We start from the raw sequence: 23,095 nt of genomic DNA on the forward strand, positions 1-23,095 counted from the left end.
ACATGTTCCAATCTCTTAAAGGGAAAAAGAAAGCGGGGGTTATTACGCTAATAAAAAACAATATCCCGTTTGAGTTAATAGAAGAAACTATAGATCCACAAGGGAGGTACCATATTCTTGTCTGCCATTTAAACCACACTCTATGCACAATAGTCAATATATACGCCCCAAATAAAAAAACTATATCATATCTGAACAGGTTAATGGGTAAGATTGAAAAAGTCAGGAAAGGGATGATTATATTTGCGGGAGATTTTAATATAGTCCCAGATAGCAAAATGGATTCCTCTTCTCTGGTCCGATATAAAGCACCTTCCCTTAACAATTGGTTAATCTCACATGAGTTTTTTGACATATTTCGCTGCTTGAATACCTCCTCACGCGAATATACCCACTACTCAGATACGCACAATACATCATCTAGAATAGATCTAATACTAACAGACGTCTTTGCCATTTCCAATTTTAAAACTATCAATATTTTGGGGAAATCTATATCGGATCATGTCCCCATCATAGCGGAATTTGAAATAGGAGCATACTCAAAGAATACATTCCTCTGGAAGGCCAATTCCTCCTTGTTTAAAAACCCGGAGCATAGAATAATTATCTCAGAGACAATCTCCAATTTTTTTAAAGAAAATGATATTGATGATGTAAACCCATTTATTCTCTGGAATACACATAAGGCAGTGTTGAGGGGTCAACTAATCCAACTTTCATCCAAATTAAAGAAAATTAGGAGACAGAAAATTACTAACCTCCAATCTCAAATAAAATCAAAAGAGGATTCCCAAAATAATTTATTGGTTCCATCTTCGGAGGTCCATTTAGAAATCTTGAAATTAAGACAAGAATTGAAAATTTTAATTATGACTGAATATGACGCGGTTATTAGAAACTCGAAATTCAAACTTTATTCATCTATTAACAAACCAACTGCCTACATGATGAGAAGACTTAAACAAGATAGGATTAGTAAGAGAATAATTAGAATTAAATCCAAGAATGGGGATATTAAAACCCATCCTTCAGACATAGCGAACGCTTTCGCAGAGTTTTTCCAGGGTTTGTACAATTTATCTTTAGACTCTGATACACCGCAACCTGATATTTCATCAATAGGTACATTTTTAGATAACTTAAATCTCCCCCAGATTGATTCTTTGGAACTGGATCATATAAATAGGCCTATCTCAATAAACGAAATTTCTGATGCAATCAATAAACTTAAGGCTCAGAAGTCACCAGGGCCAGATGGATTCATTAATGAGTACTATAAGACCTTTCAACAACTTTTGACTCCCCATTTGGTAAATATATTTAATTTGGCTTCCTCTCAGGGTTCCTTCCCAAAGGAAATGTTGGAAGCGACTATAGTTATGATACCTAAGGAAGGGGGGGATCCTGAGAGGGTTCAGAGTTACAGGCCAATCTCACTTATCAATGGAGATGTCAAGTTATACTCAAAAATATGGGCCGAGAGACTAAAGAAGATTCTTCCCTCTTTGGTAAAAGATGACCAGATTGGATTTGTGGAGGGTCGTCAGGCGTCTGATGGGACCAGAAGGATTCTGAATATATTGAATAATACAAAATTTTCTACTGCTCCTTCAGTTCTGGTCACGTTAGATGCCGAGAAAGCTTTTGATAGACTGAATTGGACTTATCTTAGAGGGGTACTTTTGAAGTTTGGATTTAATGATGTATTTATATCCTCAATTATGGCCTTATACGCAGAACCATGTGCAAAAGTCTACACTAATAACCATCTATCAAAGCTATTCTCTATTTCAAATGGAACTAGACAGGGATGCCCCCTTTCCCCACTTTTATTTGTTTTAGCAATAGAACCCTTAGCAGAAAAAATTAGATTTAACTCTAATATTCATGGCCTAGAAACTCTACAACGTTCTTTTAAAATTGGTTTGTTCGCAGATGATATAGTATTGACTCTTCTAAATCCAGAAATTTCTATTGCGGCACTGATGATGGATTTAAAGGCATTCTCAAATATATCATACTTTAAAATCAATCATTTAAAGTCAAAGATCCTATCTTTTAATTTAAATTATCAGGAAAAGGAGCGGTTGGAAAGTCTCTCAAATTTTTCAGGAAAAGAGGAAGAAGTAAGATACTTAGGGACAATACTGACAAATAAATTTCAGTTAATTATCCCAATTAATATTAACAGTTTAATCAAAACTATAACTACAGATCTTACAAATTTTAAGCGCATCACCCTATCCTTATTTGGAAGGATTCTGGCCGTAAAGTCTTTCATTCTACCTAAGATATTATATTTATTCAGAACCCTTCCTATCAATATTCCATCAGTCTATCTGTCTAAAATCCAGGCTTTGATCAACTCTTTTATTTGGGATGATAAAAAACCCAGAATTGCCTCAAACATTCTCTATAAAAACAAAGAAAATGGAGGCCTGGGATTACCGAATATTACGGCATACTACCAAGCCTTGTTGATTAAGGCCAGCCTTCTTTGGTTTAAACAAACCAAGCCTCCGGCATGGGTGGTTTTGGAAGAGAGTCAGAGTAGCAATAATTTACTTAATAATACTTTTTATAACAATATCCTTGATTCTAGACAAAAGCTACCTTCACACCCTATATTTCAAGCTATACTTTTGGCCTGGAAAGGTTTTATTCGGCCAGGAAGGAATTGGAATAAAACAAGACAACTAAATAATGTACCATTATCATTGTTATCAGTTATTTATAGGCTTTCAATTCCAGATATTTGGTCTACATGCAACATAAAAAAAATAGGAGATTTGTATAATGGGTCTTTCTTCTCCTTCAGCGAAATTAAATTAAACTTTAATCTCCCCTCTTCAGAATTCCTTTTCTTCACTGTTCTTAAAGATCATATAAAAAAATTTATTAACCTCAAACCTCTAAATTTGGACATATTGGCCTTATTCATGGGAAACTTAGAAAAGAGAAGCGTCTGGAACTTAAAAAATATATACAAAATTTTTAATAGAGATACAGTTATATTAAAAACGGCATATATGAAACGTTGGGAGACTGATTTAAATATATCTCCCTCACTAGAACAATGGCAAGATGCCCTCAAACTTTCTTTTACCTCAACAATCTCGATGTCGTTACGCGAATCCTACTATAAATTAGTTGCAAGATGGTATTATACTCCATCGAGGTTGTTTTTTATAAATCATGGCACCTCCAACTTATGCTGGAGGGAGTGTGGATCAGTAGGGAATTTATTCCACATATTTTGGGGATGCCCAAAAGTTAGGAGCTTATGGAGAGAGGTTTCGGTTCATATAGATACATTCTTAGGTAGGAGGTTAGTTATCTCTCCTAGTATGGCTCTCTTGCTCCTGGACCTGGAACATTTAGACTTTTCATCAATCCTTATGATAGCACATATTTTACTGGTAGTGAAAAACTCCATAGCAGCTCATTGGAAGAAAATTGATTCTCCAAGGTTTGATGATATATTTCATAACCTTGTGATTCATAGTGCATTGGAAAGGCGCTTTGCTTTCCAAAACAATTACTTGGACAAATATAATAAGAAATGGGATGCTTGGAACAAGCTTTTTATTACTTAACGGTACTTCTAGAAAATTATGCTACGGTTTGACGAATCCAGGTGAGACTATATTTCATATTCTATATTTTAAGTCTGACGTTCAGTTCTTAGATATAGCTTTAAATCAGAAATTAGCTTAAGTCTTGATAATGATCATACAGTTTGTGTCATTGTCTAATGTATTGATATTTCTTATGTTTTTGCATAAACAAGGTACTCTCATTGAGTTTCTATTGTATTTCCTTTCCCTTCCTTTCCTTTGTTCCCCCTACCTATTTTCCTCCCCTTTTTATGTTTGTTTAAATCTTGGAAAATTCTAATAAAAATTATTGGAAAATAAAAGCATGAGTTTGCAACTACTTTACTTTTGGAGAAAATTCAAAACATTCATTATTCAATAGAGCCCAATAGCAAAAATCAGGTTTTGAATAAAGAATCACATTTCTTGGTAGAATCATGCAGGATTGAAATTTTTGATGGTTTTTTACTCCTCTCAACAGCCCAAACAAGTTTCTAAAAGGATGAGTTTGCAACTACTTTACTTTTGGAGAAAATTCAAAACATTCATTATTCAATAGGGCCCAAAATATCAAAAACCAGCGGTTTGAATGAACACACATTTCTTGGTAGAATCGTGCAGGACTGAAATTTTTGATGTTTTTCTACTCCTCTCATGAGCCCAAACAAGTCTCTAAAAGCATGAGTTTGCAACTACTTTACTTTTGGAGAAAATTCAAAACATTCATTATTCAATAGAGCCCAATAGCAAAAATCAGGTTTTGAATGAAGAATCACATTTCTTGGTAGAATCATGCAGGATTGAAATTTTTGATGGTTTTTTACTCCTCTCAACAGCCCAAACAAGTTTCTAAAAGGATGAGTTTGTAACTACTTTACTTTTGGAGAAAATTCAAAACATTCATTATTCAATAGGGCCCAAACTATCAAAAACCAGCGGTTTCAATGAACACACATTTCTTGGTAGAATCATGCAGGACTGAAATTTTTGATGTTTTTCTACTCCTCTCATGAGCCCAAACAAGTCTCTAAAAGCATGAGTTTGCAACTACTTTTCTTTTGGAGAAAATTCAAAACATTCATTATTCAATAGAGCCCAATAGCAAAAATCAGGTTTTGAATGAAGAATCACATTTCTTGGTAAAATCATGCAGGATTGAAATTTTTGATGGTTTTTTACTCCTCTCAACAGCCCAAACAAGATTCTAAAAGGATGAGTTTGCAACTACTTTACTTTTGGAGAAAATTCAAAACATTCATTATTCAATAGGGCCCAAACTATCAAAAACCAGCGGTTTGAATGAACACACATTTCTTGGTAGAATCATGCAGGACTGAAATTTTTTATGTTTTTCTACTCCTCTCATGAGCCCAAACAAGTCTCTAAAAGCATGAGTTTGCAACTACTTTACTTTTGGAGAAAATTCAAAACATTCATTACTCAAAAGAGCCCAATAGCAAAAACCAGCGTTTTGAATGAAGAATCACATTTCTTGGTAGAATCATGCAGGATTGAAATTTTTGATGGTTTTTTACTCCTCTCAACAGCCCAAACAAGTTTCTAAAAGGATGAGTTTGCAACTACTTTACTTTTGGAGAAAATTCAAAACATTCATTATTCAATAGGGCCCAAAATATCAAAAACCAGCGGTTTGAATGAACACACATTTCTTGGTAGAATCATGCAGGACTGAAATTTTTGATGTTTTTCTACTCCTCTCATGAGCCCAAACAAGTCTCTAAAAGCATGAGTTTGCAACTACTTTACTTTTGGAGAAAATTCAAAACATTCATTAGTCAATAGAGCCCAATAGCAAAAATCAGGTTTTGAATGAAGAATCACATTTCTTGGTAGAATCATGCAGGATTGAAATTTTTGATGGTTTTTTACTCCTCTCAACAGCCCAAACAAGTTTCTAAAAGGATGAGTTTGTAACTACTTTACTTTTGGAGAAAATTCAAAACATTCATTATTCAATAGGGCCCAAACTATCAAAAACCAGCGGTTTCAATGAACACACATTTCTTGGTAGAATCATGCAGGACTGAAATTTTTGATGTTTTTCTACTCCTCTCATGAGCCCAAACAAGTCTCTAAAAGCATGAGTTTGCAACTACTTTACTTTTGGAGAAAATTCAAAACATTCATTATTCAATAGAGCCCAATAGCAAAAATCAGGTTTTGAATGAAGAATCACATTTCTTGGTAAAATCATGCAGGATTGAAATTTTTGATGGTTTTTTACTCCTCTCAACAGCCCAAACAAGTTTCTAAAAGGATGAGTTTGCAACTACTTTACTTTTGGAGAAAATTCAAAACATTCATTATTCAATAGGGCCCAAACTATCAAAAACCAGCGGTTTGAATGAACACACATTTCTTGGTAGAATCATGCAGGACTGAAATGTTTTATGTTTTTCTACTCCTCTCATGAGCCCAAACAAGTCTCTAAAAGCATGAGTTTGCAACTACTTTACTTTTGGAGAAAATTCAAAACATTCATTACTCAAAAGAGCCCAATAGCAAAAACCAGCGTTTTGAATGAAGAATCACATTTCTTGGTAGAATCATGCAGGATTGAAATTTTTGATGGTTTTTTACTCCTCTCAACAGCCCAAACAAGTTTCTAAAAGGATGAGTTTGCAACTACTTTACTTTTGGAGAAAATTCAAAACATTCATTATTCAATAGGGCCCAAACTATCAAAAACCAGCGGTTTCAATGAACACACATTTCTTGGTAGAATCATGCAGGACTGAAATTTTTGATGTTTTTCTACTCCTCTCATGAGCCCAAACAAGTCTCTAAAAGCATGAGTTTGCAACTACTTTACTTTTGGAGAAAATTCAAAACATTCATTATTCAATAGAGCCCAATAGCAAAAATCAGGTTTTGAATGAAGAATCACATTTCTTGGTAAAATCATGCAGGATTGAAATTTTTGATGGTTTTTTACTCCTCTCAACAGCCCAAACAAGTTTCTAAAAGGATGAGTTTGCAACTACTTTACTTTTGGAGAAAATTCAAAACATTCATTATTCAATAGGGCCCAAACTATCAAAAACCAGCGGTTTGAATGAACACACATTTCTTGGTAGAATCATGCAGGACTGAAATTTTTTATGTTTTTCTACTCCTCTCATGAGCCCAAACAAGTCTCTAAAAGCATGAGTTTGCAACTACTTTACTTTTGGAGAAAATTCAAAACATTCATTACTCAAAAGAGCCCAATAGCAAAAACCAGCGTTTTGAATGAAGAATCACATTTCTTGGTAGAATCATGCAGGATTGAAATTTTTGATGGTTTTTTACTCCTCTCAACAGCCCAAACAAGTTTCTAAAAGGATGAGTTTGCAACTACTTTACTTTTGGAGAAAATTCAAAACATTCATTATTCAATAGGGCCCAAACTATCAAAAACCAGCGGTTTCAATGAACACACATTTCTTGGTAGAATCATGCAGGACTGAAATTTTTGATGTTTTTCTACTCCTCTCATGAGCCCAAACAAGTCTCTAAAAGCATGAGTTTGCAACTACTTTACTTTTGGAGAAAATTCAAAACATTCATTATTCAATAGAGCCCAAAAGCAAAAATCAGGTTTTGAATGAAGAATCACATTTCTTGGTAAAATCATGCAGGATTGAAATTTTTGATGGTTTTTTACTCCTCTCAACAGCCCAAACAAGTTTCTAAAAGGATGAGTTTGCAACTACTTTACTTTTGGAGAAAATTCAAAACATTCATTATTCAATAGGGCCCAAACTATCAAAAACCAGCGGTTTGAATGAACACACATTTCTTGGTAGAATCATGCAGGACTGAAATTTTTTATGTTTTTCTACTCCTCTCATGAGCCCAAACAAGTCTCTAAAAGTATGAGTTTGGGGGGGCGTGGTTTGCAGGGGAAGGGAGCAGACCTGTTTACCAGGAGCTCCTGCTGTTCCCCTTTTTAAGCAGCTTTAGCTTACTAAAGATGGAATAATTATCCTGTAATCCACCTGGAATATGCCTGGACAAAGTATCAAGAAGAAAGGAGCCACCTCAGGAAGAGAAATTTTATTGGGACCTAAAGACAGTGAGGAGAAATCCAGCATGGGCCTTCTCTCCTCAGGAGAAAGGAAGCCTTGTTTTCAAGCTGCAGTCTCCTGCAAAGAACCAGGGAAGTCTGGAATCCGAAGACCACAAGCAACACTTCAGAGACCTGCAAAGACACTTCCTGCATCTGCTGCGACTTCAGTGACAGCTGCTGAAGATCCAAAAAGCCACCGGGAGACAGATAGGGGTTCTCACGCTGCGATGCTGCAGAGGAGAAAGCAGGATGAGTCAGCAGCTTTCCAGCGGCATGGGCTAGATGGTACACCGACTGCAGGACTTCAAACAGGAGGCAGGCATGGAAAGATTCCTGCTTCCACCATGGCTCCTATGACAGCTGCTGTTCAATCTAAGTGCCGAGGGGAGGCTGCGGGGAGTCCTGATGCTGTGATGCTGCAGAGGAGAGAGCAGGCAAAGCAACACACAGGAGGCAGGTGTCGGAAGACTCCTGCTTCCACTGCAGATGGAATGACAGCTGCTGTGGATTTAAAGAGCCGTGGAGAGACTGTGGGGAGCTTCCATGCTGTGAATCTGCAGAGGGGAGAACAGGCAAAGAAGAACACAAAAGGCTCTGTGAATGGAGCTGCTGGGCTGATACCTGGAGTGGTAAACAAAGCAGGAGGGAAATCTTTCATATGCAAATCAACTAAAGAACGGGAGACAAAAGGCTTTGTGATTGGAGCTGCTGGGCCTACACCTGAAGGGGCAAACAAAGCACAGGTATTTAAATATGCTAATATTCAGTCACCCTCTAATACAAGAGGTGCCACTGTTAATCTCCCATATAAAAGCCTGAAGATTATAGCTTTCAACACCCCAGATAAAAAGTCTGAGGGAGATGTGAACCAGATCTCTGGGAATAATGGGGGATTAAGCTATAACTCTGCAAACAGTGAGCTACAGTTGAAAGGGGCTAAGTGTTTGTCTAATGAGCAAAATAAAGGATCCCGAAGTCGCCATTTAAGTGGAGGGGGCACCCTTTATGTATCCCATAATGCTACTTTAAAAGATTTAAAGAATAATGGTGATCCTGGCTCCTATCCTCATTCTGTTAAAAGCGATCAGAAAGCGCTTGACAGTAATAATGAATCAGACCTAATGGACTATTCTGATAACTCTTTTAATTCATTGGATGCTTTGGAAGGGATCGACTCAGAAGAGTTTATTGAGGGGATAGACTTCCCTGATCGTAGAGAAACTGACCTCTCAGACTATTCAGATGAAACTTCATCTTCCTCTTCAGAAAACAAAGACAGATGCGACAATTCCGATATGAGTGATGAGCAATGTTTTTTTAATACCACATTGTTAGATGGAATACCTGCCTCCGATGACTATCCCACAGAGGGTTTCATGCTCAGTTTATGTAAAGCCCTCCTAATATCTTTGGAAAATTTGGGGAAAGACACCATTAACAATGACAAATCAGAAGTTGTGCTTGAAATTGAATCCAAGATGACTGAAGCTACATATTTAAGCAAAAATAAAGCATCTGAGACTTTTATTAAGAAGCTATTTCAGGATACATTGTCTTCCATAACTGACTTGTCTCACCCAATTTCTATTAAAACTACTGATAGACTGCATCAGGAATCAAAAATTACTGAAATTATACATACGAACCATGAGGACTCTTACAACAAGGAAATTCAGAGTTGTTCAACTTTATCTGACACTGTGGAAAAAATCCAGAAAGATATTGACTCTTTAAAAACTAATATAGCAAATTTTGAAGACTTCAAAAGAAGAAGAAATGTAAAAATTAGGGGGATTCCGGAGTCAGTCCCGTCTTTTCAATTAAAGAGCTATATTTCCAAGATGATTCTTCATATTCTTCCAATCACTGAAGAGCCAAATCTGATTGAAAAAGTCTATAGAATTCGAAGACCTCCCTCGCTTCCATCCGATATAGCTAGAGACGTTATTGTTACGTTCTACCCAAACTGGATAAGGAATGTTCTCCTTGATATATCTAAGGATTCTAATTTCCATGCCTCTCCATACAGTCATTTATTTTTTTTCAAAGATCTGTCTAAAGAAACTCTAAATAAAAGGAAAATTTTTCAACATATTACTTGTGAACTCCGACGCGCTGACATTCCTTACAATTGGTCTCAGTACTCCAATCTACAAGTAAAATTTGCAGCGAAAATAATCAACATATCCTCTCTGGAGGGAGGAATAGATTTTCTGAGATCTGCTGGACTTGGACTAGAACTTTCAACGGCTACTCCCGGACTCTGGCCATCAAAATCAGACCTTCTCCCAAATTGACAGGCTTAAAACAGAGCAGTGAATTCTCTTATGGATTCTTCGCAATAGCAATATAATTGTTTCCTGGTGGATAAAGACATTCAGTCTCTTTCCAATTACTTAAGCTTAAAGGATATATGTTCCATTTGATTTGCATTTAAAGAAACCGGACATTCCCTCCACTCGGTCTTAGGGTCACATATAGTGCACCCGGACGGGATGGGCTCACATATAATAATAATAATAATAATACTAACTGTTTTTTTATTTTAAGGTGTGGAACCTCGACGTATTAGTTGATGCATACAACATGTATAGATTTTATGTTATAAAGTTACTGAAATATTGCTTTTCCTATTAAGCAACATCTTACTTGATGCTTTAATAGGCTATATTTGCTTTATTTCAACAGTATTTGTATGTATATGTCTGCCTGTCTATTCCCTCACTTCATGGGGGCATTCCCTGTCTTCACAGGGAATTTTCTTTCCTATCACTTTTCCCTTGTTTATTTTACCTTCCCTCCAAACAGTTTTTCTACCCTACCTGTTGTTCCTCACCCTTGATCTATAACCTTTAAAAAATGTTTAAAATACCAATAAAAATTATTGAAAAATAAAAGTATGAGTTTGCAACTACTTTACTTTTGGAGAAAATTCAAAACATTCATTACTCAAAAGAGCCCAATAGCAAAAACCAGCGTTTTGAATGAAGAATCACATTTCTTGGTAGAATCATGCAGGATTGAAATTTTTGATGGTTTTTTACTCCTCTCAACAGCCCAAACAAGTTTGTAAAAGGATGAGTTTGCAACTACTTTACTTTTGGAGAAAATTCAAAACATTCATTATTCAATAGGGCCCAAACTATCAAAAACCAGCGGTTTCAATGAACACACATTTCTTGGTAGAATCATGCAGGACTGAAATTTTTGATGTTTTTCTACTCCTCTCATGAGCCCAAACAAGTCTCTAAAAGCATGAGTTTGCAACTACTTTACTTTTGGAGAAAATTCAAAACATTCATTACTCAAAAGAGCCCAATAGCAAAAACCAGCGTTTTGAATGAAGAATCACATTTCTTGGTAGAATCATGCAGGATTGAAATTTTTGATGGATTTTTACTCCTCTCAACAGCCCAAACAAGTTTCTAAAAGGATGAGTTTGCAACTACTTTACTTTTGGAGAAAATTCAAAACATTCATTATTCAATAGAGCCCAATAGCAAAAACCAGCGTTTTGAATGAAGAATCACATTTCTTGGTAAAATCATGCAGGATTGAAATTTTTGATGGTTTTTTACTCCTCTCAACAGCCCAAACAAGTTTCTAAAAGGATGAGTTTGCAACTACTTTACTTTTGGAGAAAATTCAAAACATTCATTATTCAATAGAGCCCAATAGCAAAAATCAGGTTTTGAATGAAGAATCACATTTCTTGGTAGAATCATGCAGGATTGAAATTTTTGATGGTTTTTTACTCCTCTCAACAGCCCAAACAAGTTTCTAAAAGGATGAGTTTGCAACTACTTTACTTTTGGAGAAAATTCAAAACATTCATTATTCAATAGGGCCCAAACTATCAAAAACCAGCGGTTTCAATGAACACACATTTCTTGGTAGAATCATGCAGGACTGAAATTTTTGATGTTTTTCTACTCCTCTCATGAGCCCAAACAAGTCTCTAAAAGCATGAGTTTGCAACTACTTTACTTTTGGAGAAAATTCAAAACATTCATTATTCAATAGAGCCCAATAGCAAAAATCAGGTTTTGAATGAAGAATCACATTTCTTGGTAGAATCATGCAGGATTGAAATTTTTGATGGTTTTTTACTCCTTTCAACAGCCCAAACAAGTTTCTAAAAGGATGAGTTTGCAACTACTTTACTTTTGGAGAAAATTCAAAACATTCATTATTCAATAGGGCCCAAAATATCAAAAACCAGCGGTTTGAATGAACACACATTTCTTGGTAGAATCGTGCAGGACTGAAATTTTTGATGTTTTTCTACTCCTCTCATGAGCCCAAACAAGTCTCTAAAAGCATGAGTTTGCAACTACTTTACTTTTGGAGAAAATTCAAAACATTCATTATTCAATAGAGCCCAATAGCAAAAATCAGGTTTTGAATGAAGAATCACATTTCTTGGTAAAATCATGCAGGATTGAAATTTTTGATGGTTTTTTACTCCTCTCAACAGCCCAAACAAGTTTCTAAAAGGATGAGTTTGCAACTACTTTACTTTTGGAGAAAATTCAAAACATTCATTATTCAATAGGGCCCAAACTATCAAAAACCAGCGGTTTGAATGAACACACATTTCTTGGTAGAATCATGCAGGACTGAAATTTTTTATGTTTTTCTACTCCTCTCATGAGCCCAAACAAGTCTCTAAAAGTATGAGTTTGCAACTACTTTACTTTTGGAGAAAATTCAAAACATTCATTACTCAAAAGAGCCCAATAGCAAAAACCAGCGTTTTGAATGAAGAATCACATTTCTTGGTAGAATCATGCAGGATTGAAATTTTTGATGGTTTTTTACTCCTCTCAACAGCCCAAACAAGTTTCTAAAAGGATGAGTTTGCAACTACTTTACTTTTGGAGAAAATTCAAAACATTCATTATTCAATAGGGCCCAAACTATCAAAAACCAGCGGTTTGAATGAACACACATTTCTTGGTAGAATCATGCAGGACTGAAATTTTTGATGTTTTTCTACTCCTCTCATGAGCCCAAACAAGTCTCTAAAAGCATGAGTTTGCAACTACTTTACTTTTGGAGAAAATTCAAAACATTCATTACTCAAAAGAGCCCAATAGCAAAAACCAGCGTTTTGAATGAAGAATCACATTTCTTGGTAGAATCATGCAGGATTGAAATTTTTGATGGTTTTTTACTCCTCTCAACAGCCCAAACAAGTTTCTAAAAGGATGAGTTTGCAACTACTTTACTTTTGGAGAAAATTCAAAACATTCATTATTCAATAGGGCCCAAACTATCAAAAACCAGCGGTTTCAATGAACACACATTTCTTGGTAGAATCATGCAGGACTGAAATTTTTGATGTTTTTCTACTCCTCTCATGAGCCCAAACAAGTCTCTAAAAGCATGAGTTTGCAACTACTTTACTTTTGGAGAAAATTCAAAACATTCATTATTCAATAGAGCCCAATAGCAAAAATCAGGTTTTGAATGAAGAATCACATTTCTTGGTAAAATCATGCAGGATTGAAATTTTTGATGGTTTTTTACTCCTCTCAACAGCCCAAACAAGTTTCTAAAAGGATGAGTTTGCAACTACTTTACTTTTGGAGAAAATTCAAAACATTCATTATTCAATAGGGCCCAAACTATCAAAAACCAGCGGTTTGAATGAACACACATTTCTTGGTAGAATCATGCAGGACTGAAATTTTTTATGTTTTTCTACTCCTCTCATGAGCCCAAACAAGTCTCTAAAAGCATGAGTTTGCAACTACTTTACTTTTGGAGAAAATTCAAAACATTCATTACTCAAAAGAGCCCAATAGCAAAAACCAGCGTTTTGAATGAAGAATCACATTTCTTGGTAGAATCATGCAGGATTGAAATTTTTGATGGTTTTTTACTCCTCTCAACAGCCCAAACAAGTTTCTAAAAGGATGAGTTTGCAACTACTTTACTTTTGGAGAAAATTCAAAACATTCATTATTCAATAGGGCCCAAACTATCAAAAACCAGCGGTTTCAATGAACACACATTTCTTGGTAGAATCATGCAGGACTGAAATTTTTGATGTTTTTCTACTCCTCTCATGAGCCCAAACAAGTCTCTAAAAGCATGAGTTTGCAACTACTTTACTTTTGGAGAAAATTCAAAACATTCATTATTCAATAGAGCCCAATAGCAAAAATCAGGTTTTGAATGAAGAATCACATTTCTTGGTAAAATCATGCAGGATTGAAATTTTTGATGGTTTTTTACTCCTCTCAACAGCCCAAACAAGTTTCTAAAAGGATGAGTTTGCAACTACTTTACTTTTGGAGAAAATTCAAAACATTCATTATTCAATAGGGCCCAAACTATCAAAAACCAGCGGTTTGAATGAACACACATTTCTTGGTAGAATCATGCAGGACTGAAATTTTTGATGTTTTTCTACTCCTCTCTTGAGCCCAAACAAGTCTCTAAAAGTATGAGTTTGCAACTACTTTACTTTTGGAGAAAATTCAAAACATTCATTACTCAAAAGAGCCCAATAGCAAAAACCAGCGTTTTGAATGAAGAATCACATTTCTTGGTAGAATCATGCAGGATTGAAATTTTTGATGGTTTTTTACTCCTCTCAACAGCCCAAACAAGTTTCTAAAAGGATGAGTTTGCAACTACTTTACTTTTGGAGAAAATTCAAAACATTCATTATTCAATGGGGCCAAAACTATCAAAAACCAGCGGTTTCAATGAACACACATTTCTTGGTAGAATCATGCAGGACTGAAATTTTTGATGTTTTTCTACTCCTCTCATGAGCCCAAACAAGTCTCTAAAAGCATGAGTTTGCAACTACTTTACTTTTGGAGAAAATTCAAAACATTCATTATTCAATAGAGCCCAATAGCAAAAATCAGGTTTTGAATGAAGAATCACATTTCTTGGTAGAATCATGCAGGATTCAAATTTTTGATGGTTTTTTACTCCTCTCAAGAGCCCAAACAAGTTTCTAAAAGGATGAGTTTGCAACTACTTTACTTTTGGAGAAAATTCAAAACATTCATTATTCAATAGGGCCCAAACTATCAAAAACCAGCGGTTTCAATGAACACACATTTCTTGGTAGAATCATGCAGGACTGAAATTTTTGATGTTTTTCTACTCCTCTCATGAGCCCAAACAAGTCTCTAAAAGCATGAGTTTGCAACTACTTTACTTTTGGAGAAAATTCAAAACATTCATTATTCAATAGAGCCCAATAGCAAAAATCAGGTTTTGAATGAAGAATCACATTTCTTGGTAAAATCATGCAGGATTGAAATTTTTGATGGTTTTTTACTCCTCTCAACAGCCCAAACAAGTTTCAAAAAGGATGAGTTTGCAACTACTTTACTTTTGGAGAAAATTCAAAACATTCATTATTCAATAGGGCCCAAACTATCAAAAACCAGCGGTTTCAATGAACACACATTTCTTGGTAGAATCATGCAGGACTGAAATTTTTGATGTTTTTCTACTCCTCTCATGAGCCCAAACAAGTCTCTAAAAGCATGAGTTTGCAACTACTTTACTTTTGGAGAAAATTCAAAACATTCATTATTCAATAGGGCCCAAACTATCAAAAACCAGCGGTTTCAATGAACACACATTTCTTGGTAGAATCATGCAGGACTGAAATTTTTGATGTTTTTCTACTCCTCTCATGAGCCCAAACAAGTCTCTAAAAGCATGAGTTTGCAACTACTTTACTTTTGGAGAAAATTCAAAACATTCACTATTCAATAGAGCCCAATAGCAAAAATCAGGTTTTCAATGAAGAATCACATTTCTTGGTAAAATCATGCAGGATTGAAATTTTTGATGGTTTTTTACTCCTCTCAACAGCCCAAACAAGTTTCTAAAAGGATGAGTTTGCAACTACTTTATTTTTGGAGAAAATTCAAAACATTCATTATTCAATAGGGCCCAAACTATCAAAAACCAGCGGTTTGAATGAACACACATTTCTTGGTAGAATCATGCAGGACTGAAATTTTTGATGTTTTTCTACTCCTCTCATGAGCCCAAACAAGTCTCTAAAAGCATGAGTTTGCAACTACTTTACTTTTGGAGAAAATTCAAAACATTCATTACTCAAAAGAGCCCAATAGCAAAAACCAGCGTTTTGAATGAAGAATCACATTTCTTGGTAGAATCATGCAGGATTGAAATTTTTGATGGATTTTTACTCCTCTCAACAGCCCAAACAAGTTTCTAAAAGGATGAGTTTGCAACTACTTTACTTTTGGAGAAAATTCAAAACATTCATTATTCAATAGAGCCCAATAGCAAAAACCAGCGTTTTGAATGAAGAATCACATTTCTTGGTAAAATCATGCAGGATTGAAATTTTTGATGGTTTTTTACTCCTCTCAACAGCCCAAACAAGTTTCTAAAAGGATGAGTTTGCAACTACTTTACTTTTGGAGAAAATTCAAAACATTCATTATTCAATAGAGCCCAATAGCAAAAATCAGGTTTTGAATGAAGAATCACATTTCTTGGTAGAATCATGCAGGATTGAAATTTTTGATGGTCTTTTACTCCTCTCAACAGCCCAAACAAGTTTCTAAAAGGATGAGTTTGCAACTACTTTACTTTTGGAGAAAATTCAAAACATTCATTATTCAATAGGGCCCAAACTATCAAAAACCAGCGGTTTCAATGAACACACAGTTCTTGGTAGAATCATGCAGGACTGAAATTTTTGATGTTTTTCTACTCCTCTCATGAGCCCAAACAAGTCTCTAAAAGCATGAGTTTGCAACTACTTTACTTTTGGAGAATATTCAAAACATTCATTATTCAATAGAGCCCAATAGCAAAAATCAGGTTTTGAATGAAGAATCACATTTCTTGGTAAAATCTTGCAGGATTGAAATTTTTGATGGTTTTTTACTCCTCTCAACAGCCCAAACAAGTTTCTAAAAGGATGAGTTTGCAACTACTTTACTTTTGGAGAAAATTCAAAACATTCATTATTCAATAGGGCCCAAACTATCAAAAACCAGCGGTTTCAATGAACACACATTTCTTGGTAGAATCATGCAGGACTGAAATTTTTGATGTTTTTCTACTCCTCTCATGAGCCCAAACAAGTCTCTAAAAGCATGAGTTTGCAACTACTTTACTTTTGGAGAAAATTCAAAACATTCATTATTCAATAGAGCCCAATAGCAAAAATCAGGTTTTGAATGAAAAATCACATTTCTTGGTAGAATCATGCAGGATTGAAATTTTTGATGGTTTTTTACTCCTCTCAACAGCCCAAACAAGTTTCTAAAAGGATGAGTTTGCAACTACTTTACTTTTGGAGAAAATTCAAAACATTCATTATTCAATAGGGCCCAAACTATCAAAAACCAGCGGTTTGAATGAACACACATTTCTTGGTAGAATCATGCAGGACTGAAATTTTTGATGTTTTTCTACTCCTCTCGTGAGCCCAAACAAGTCTCTAAAAGCATGAGTTTGCAACTACTTTACTTTTGGAGAAAATTCAAAACATTCATTATTCAATAGAGCCCAATAGCAAAAATCAGGTTTTGAATGAAGAATCACATTTCTTGGTAAAATCATGCAGGATTGAAATTTTTGATGGTTTTTTACTCCTCTCAACAGCCCAAACAAGTTTCTAAAAGGATGAGTTTGCAACTACTTTACTTTTGGAGAAAATTCAAAACATTCATTATTCAATAGGGCCCAAACTATCAAAAACCAGCGGTTTCAATGAACATACATTTCTTGGTAGAATCATGCAGGACTGAAATTTTTGATGTTTTTCTACTCCTCTCATGAGCCCAAACAAGTCTCTAAAAGCATGAGTTTGCAACTACTTTACTTTTGGAGAAAATTCAAAACATTCATTACTCAAAAGAGCCCAATAGCAAAAACCAGCGTTTTGAATGAAGAATCACATTTCTTGGTAGAATCATGCAGGATTGAAATTTTTGATGGTTTTTTACTCCTCTCAACAGCCCAAACAAGTTTCTAAAAGGATGAGTTTGCAACTACTTTACTTTTGGAGAAAATTCAAAACATTCATTATTCAATAGGGCCCAAACTATCAAAAACCAGCGGTTTCAATGAACACACATTTCTTGGTAGAATCATGCAGGACTGAAATTTTTGATGTTTTTCTACTCCTCTCATGAGCCCAAACAAGTCTCTAAAAGCATGAGTTTGCAACTACTTTACTTTTGGAGAAAATTCAAAACATTCATTATTCAATAGAGCCCAATAGCAAAAATCAGGTTTTGAATGAAGAATCACATTTCTTGGTAGAATCATGCAGGATTGAAATTTTTGATGGTTTTTTACTCCTCTCAACAGCCCAAACAAGTTTCTAAAAGGATGAGTTTGCAACTACTTTACTTTTGGAGAAAATTCAAAACATTCATTATTCAATAGGGCCCAAACTATCAAAAACCAGCGGTTTCAATGAACACACATTTCTTGGTAGAATCATGCAGGACTGAAATTTTTGATGTTTTTCTACTTCTCTCATGAGCCCAAACAAGTCTCTAAAAGCATGAGTTTGCAACTACTTTACTTTTGGAGAAAATTCAAAACATTCATTATTCAATAGAGCCCAATAGCAAAAATCAGGTTTTGAATGAAGAATCACATTTCTTGGTAGAATCATGCAGGATTGAAATTTTTGATGGTCTTTTACTCCTCTCAACAGCCCAAACAAGTTTCTAAAAGGATGAGTTTGCAACTACTTTACTTTTGGAGAAAATTCAAAACATTCATTATTCAATAGGGCCCAAACTATCAAAAACCAGCGGTTTCAATGAACACACAGTTCTTGGTAGAATCATGCAGGACTGAAATTTTTGATGTTTTTCTACTCCTCTCATGAGCCCAAACAAGTCTCTAAAAGCATGAGTTTGCAACTACTTTACTTTTGGAGAATATTCAAAACATTCATTATTCAATAGAGCCCAATAGCAAAAATCAGGTTTTGAATGAAGAATCACATTTCTTGGTAAAATCATGCAGGATTGAAATTTTTGATGGTTTTTTACTCCTCTCAACAGTCCAAACAAGTTTCTAAAAGGATGAGTTTGCAACTACTTTACTTTTGGAGAAAATTCAAAACATTCATTATTCAATAGGGCCCAAACTATCAAAAACCAGCGGTTTCAATGAACACACATTTCTTGGTAGAATCATGCAGGACTGAAATTTTTGATGTTTTTCTACTCCTCTCATGAGCCCAAACAAGTCTCTAAAAGCATGAGTTTGCAACTACTTTACTTTTGGAGAAAATTCAAAACATTCATTATTCAATAGAGCCCAATAGCAAAAATCAGGTTTTGAATGAAAAATCACATTTCTTGGTAGAATCATGCAGGATTGAAATTTTTGATGGTTTTTTACTCCTCTCAACAGCCCAAACAAGTTTCTAAAAGGATGAGTTTGCAACTACTTTACTTTGGAGAAAATTCAAAACATTCATTATTCAATAGGGCCCAAACTATCAAAAACCAGCGGTTTGAATGAACACACATTTCTTGGTAGAATCATGCAGGACTGAAATTTTTGATGTTTTTCTACTCCTCTCATGAGCCCAAACAAGTCTCTAAAAGCATGAGTTTGCAACTACTTTACTTTTGGAGAAAATTCAAAACATTCATTATTCAATAGAGCCCAATAGCAAAAATCAGGTTTTGAATGAAGAATCACATTTCTTGGTAAAATCATGCAGGATTGAAATTTTTGATGGTTTTTTACTCCTCTCAACAGCCCAAACAAGTTTCTAAAAGGATGAGTTTGCAACTACTTTACTTTTGGAGAAAATTCAAAACATTCATTATTCAATAGGGCCCAAACTATCAAAAACCAGCGGTTTGAATGAACACACATTTCTTGGTAGAATCATGCAGGACTGAAATTTTTGATGTTTTTCTACTCCTCTCATGAGCCCAAACAAGTCTCTAAAAGCATGAGTTTGCAACTACTTTACTTTTGGAGAAAATTCAAAACATTCATTACTCAAAAGAGCCCAATAGCAAAAACCAGCGTTTTGAATGAAGAATCACATTTCTTGGTAGAATCATGCAGGATTGAAATTTTTGATGGTTTTTTACTCCTCTCAACAGCCCAAACAAGTTTCTAAAAGGATGAGTTTGCAACTACTTTACTTTTGGAGAAAATTCAAAACATTCATTATTCAATAGGGCCCAAACTATCAAAAACCAGCGGTTTCAATGAACACACATTTCTTGGTAGAATCATGCAGGACTGAAATTTTTGATGTTTTTCTACTCCTCTCATGAGCCCAAACAAGTCTCTAAAAGCATGAGTTTGCAACTACTTTACTTTTGGAGAAAATTCAAAACATTCATTATTCAATAGAGCCCAATAGCAAAAATCAGGTTTTGAATGAAGAATCACATTTCTTGGTAAAATCATGCAGGATTGAAATTTTTGATGGTTTTTTACTCCTCTCAACAGCCCAAACAAGTTTCTAAAAGGATGAGTTTGCAACTACTTTACTTTTGGAGAAAATTCAAAACATTCATTATTCAATAGGGCCCAAACTATCAAAAACCAGCGGTTTGAATGAACACACATTTCTTGGTAGAATCATGCAGGACTGAAATTTTTGATGTTTTTCTACTCCTCTCATGAGCCCAAACAAGTCTCTAAAAGTATGAGTTTGCAACTACTTTACTTTTGGAGAAAATTCAAAACATTCATTACTCAAAAGAGCCCAATAGCAAAAACCAGCGTTTTGAATGAAGAATCACATTTCTTGGTAGAATCATGCAGGATTGAAATTTTTGATGGTTTTTTACTCCTCTCAACAGCCCAAACAAGTTTCTAAAAGGATGAGTTTGCAACTACTTTACTTTTGGAGAAAATTCAAAACATTCATTATTCAATAGGGCCCAAACTATCAAAAACCAGCGGTTTGAATGAACACACATTTCTTGGTAGAATCATGCAGGACTGAAATTTTTGATGTTTTTCTACTCCTCTCATGAGCCCAAACAAGTCTCTAAAAGCATGAGTTTGCAACTACTTTACTTTTGGAGAAAATTCAAAACATTCATTACTCAAAAGAGCCCAATAGCAAAAACCAGCGTTTTGAATGAAGAATCACATTTCTTGGTAGAATCATGCAGGATTGAAATTTTTGATGGTTTTTTACTCCTCTCAACAGCCCAAACAAGTTTCTAAAAGGATGAGTTTGCAACTACTTTACTTTTGGAGAAAATTCAAAACATTCATTATTCAATAGGGCCCAAACTATCAAAAACCAGCGGTTTCAATGAACACACATTTCTTGGTAGAATCATGCAGGACTGAAATTTTTGATGTTTTTCTACTCCTCTCATGAGCCCAAACAAGTCTCTAAAAGCATGAGTTTGCAACTACTTTACTTTTGGAGAAAATTCAAAACATTCATTATTCAATAGAGCCCAATAGCAAAAATCAGGTTTTGAATGAAGAATCACATTTCTTGGTAAAATCATGCAGGATTGAAATTTTTGATGGTTTTTTACTCCTCTCAACAGCCCAAACAAGTTTCTAAAAGGATGAGTTTGCAACTACTTTACTTTTGGAGAAAATTCAAAACATTCATTATTCAATAGGGCCCAAACTATCAAAAACCAGCGGTTTGAATGAACACACATTTCTTGGTAGAATCATGCAGGACTGAAATTTTTTATGTTTTTCTACTCCTCTCATGAGCCCAAACAAGTCTCTAAAAGCATGAGTTTGCAACTACTTTACTTTTGGAGAAAATTCAAAACATTCATTACTCAAAAGAGCCCAATAGCAAAAACCAGCGTTTTGAATGAAGAATCACATTTCTTGGTAGAATCATGCAGGATTGAAATTTTTGATGGTTTTTTACTCCTCTCAACAGCCCAAACAAGTTTCTAAAAGGATGAGTTTGCAACTACTTTACTTTTGGAGAAAATTCAAAACATTCATTATTCAATAGGGCCCAAACTATCAAAAACCAGCGGTTTCAATGAACACACATTTCTTGGTAGAATCATGCAGGACTGAAATTTTTGATGTTTTTCTACTCCTCTCATGAGCCCAAACAAGTCTCTAAAAGCATGAGTTTGCAACTACTTTACTTTTGGAGAAAATTCAAAACATTCATTATTCAATAGAGCCCAATAGCAAAAATCAGGTTTTGAATGAAGAATCACATTTCTTGGTAAAATCATGCAGGATTGAAATTTTTGATGGTTTTTTACTCCTCTCAACAGCCCAAACAAGTTTCTAAAAGGATGAGTTTGCAACTACTTTACTTTTGGAGAAAATTCAAAACATTCATTATTCAATAGGGCCCAAACTATCAAAAACCAGCGGTTTGAATGAACACACATTTCTTGGTAGAATCATGCAGGACTGAAATTTTTTATGTTTTTCTACTCCTCTCATGAGCCCAAACAAGTCTCTAAAAGTATGAGTTTGCAACTACTTTACTTTTGGAGAAAATTCAAAACATTCATTACTCAAAAGAGCCCAATAGCAAAAACCAGCGTTTTGAATGAAGAATCACATTTCTTGGTAGAATCATGCAGGATTGAAATTTTTGATGGTTTTTTACTCCTCTCAACAGCCCAAACAAGTTTCTAAAAGGATGAGTTTGCAACTACTTTACTTTTGGAGAAAATTCAAAACATTCATTATTCAATAGGGCCCAAACTATCAAAAACCAGCGGTTTCAATGAACACACATTTCTTGGTAGAATCATGCAGGACTGAAATTTTTGATGTTTTTCTACTCCTCTCATGAGCCCAAACAAGTCTCTAAAAGCATGAGTTTGCAACTACTTTACTTTTGGAGAAAATTCAAAACATTCATTATTCAATAGAGCCCAATAGCAAAAATCAGGTTTTGAATGAAGAATCACATTTCTTGGTAGAATCATGCAGGATTCAAATTTTTGATGGTTTTTTACTCCTCTCAAGAGCCCAAACAAGTTTCTAAAAGGATGAGTTTGCAACTACTTTACTTTTGGAGAAAATTCAAAACATTCATTATTCAATAGGGCCCAAACTATCAAAAACCAGCGGTTTCAATGAACACACATTTCTTGGTAGAATCATGCAGGACTGAAATTTTTGATGTTTTTCTACTCCTCTCATGAGCCCAAACAAGTCTCTAAAAGCATGAGTTTGCAACTACTTTACTTTTGGAGAAAATTCAAAACATTCATTATTCAATAGAGCCCAATAGCAAAAATCAGGTTTTGAATGAAGAATCACATTTCTTGGTAAAATCATGCAGGATTGAAATTTTTGATGGTTTTTTACTCCTCTCAACAGCCCAAACAAGTTTCAAAAAGGATGAGTTTGCAACTACTTTACTTTTGGAGAAAATTCAAAACATTCATTATTCAATAGGGCCCAAACTATCAAAAACCAGCGGTTTCAA

Source organism: Dendrobates tinctorius, unplaced genomic scaffold (assembly GCF_039654945.1).
Source record: "Dendrobates tinctorius isolate UK_male_01 unplaced genomic scaffold, ASM3965494v1 ptg000012l, whole genome shotgun sequence".
NCBI classification, from domain to species: Eukaryota; Metazoa; Chordata; class Amphibia; order Anura; family Dendrobatidae; genus Dendrobates; species Dendrobates tinctorius.